This window comes from Malania oleifera, chromosome 4, assembly GCF_029873635.1.
Source record: "Malania oleifera isolate guangnan ecotype guangnan chromosome 4, ASM2987363v1, whole genome shotgun sequence".
Classification (NCBI taxonomy): Eukaryota; Viridiplantae; Streptophyta; class Magnoliopsida; order Santalales; family Ximeniaceae; genus Malania; species Malania oleifera.
Window position 1 is genome coordinate 19,798,702 of NC_080420.1, and position 1,177 is coordinate 19,799,878.

Below are 1,177 nucleotides of genomic sequence, written 5' to 3' on the forward strand. Positions count from 1 at the left end.
CTATCCCTATATTTTTCCAAGTTCCAAAGGACCATAAGAAAAACAATGAACCCACCGTCAAATTTCTCCTGTTTCCTTTCAGAAACCATCCGACGGTGAAAACTAAGCCATTAGGACCAGACCAGATAGAAGAGTCTAAAGTGATTTAAAATTCTACCTGTGATCAGAATAAGGCTATGGTCCAGAAACCGTGTCCGCGTTTGTAAACCCTGGCGGAGACACCTCAGGGTGGCGCACGGGGCTTCTCCCATGTTTGGAAGAACACACGCTATGTCCGAGCTTTGCGGCTGTCTTCTGCAATGTAAAAATCCTAATGTGATTCCTTGGGGGGGGGGGGCGAATCAATGCTTCTGTTGCGTGGGACGAAACAGAGCCATCAGTGTGCCCCAAAACACCATTTTTTCCTCGTAAGCCTTGTCAAACCTGTACCACCACAAGCAGTGAGAAAAACTAAAGCCCGTTGTGACGCTGACGTGCGTCCAATGGGCTCCCTCCCACAGCCCCGTTATAAACTACAAGGAGTTTCACCACGTGAATTACACCAGGAATTGCATTGCAAAAGACGATATTTGTTTTTTTGAAATTTTGACCTTGATTGCTAAGGATGATTATCTTAGTGGTATTTATTTCATTGTGCCTCTGGAAAGGCGGATCTGCAGGGATGCTAAATGATACGGTACAGAAAATGGGGTTCTTAATAAACGAACCCCTCCTGACCTTCAGGGAATAGAGCATGGCAATGTGTTGAGAGACGACTGGGGTTCCCGGTGAAGAAACCCCTCAATTTAAAAAAAACATTATCTCTCTATCCGGCCATTTTACTATTCGACAAAATTATTATCAATTGATATTGTATGTGTTAATGGTCCTAAATTTGTAGAACAGTATTCCCCATACAAAAAAAAAAAACAACTGGGATGAAAGCATCCAAAAATGAATAAAAGCCTGTAATCTTCTCCCATATTGCAGATTATGCTAGCAAAAGTTTGATGTTTGGGCATATTATTAACAGAGCGCATGAAGCCAACACAAGCCCCAAGAAGACCGGAGACTGCATGTTATCGCCACAACAACCAACAGCAAAACAATATTGAGCAACAGTTGTCCCTAGAGAGAAGAGTGGAAGTGATGAACCGGCAACCAGGGGATCTGAAGGATCTAGATTTGACCTGAGTAG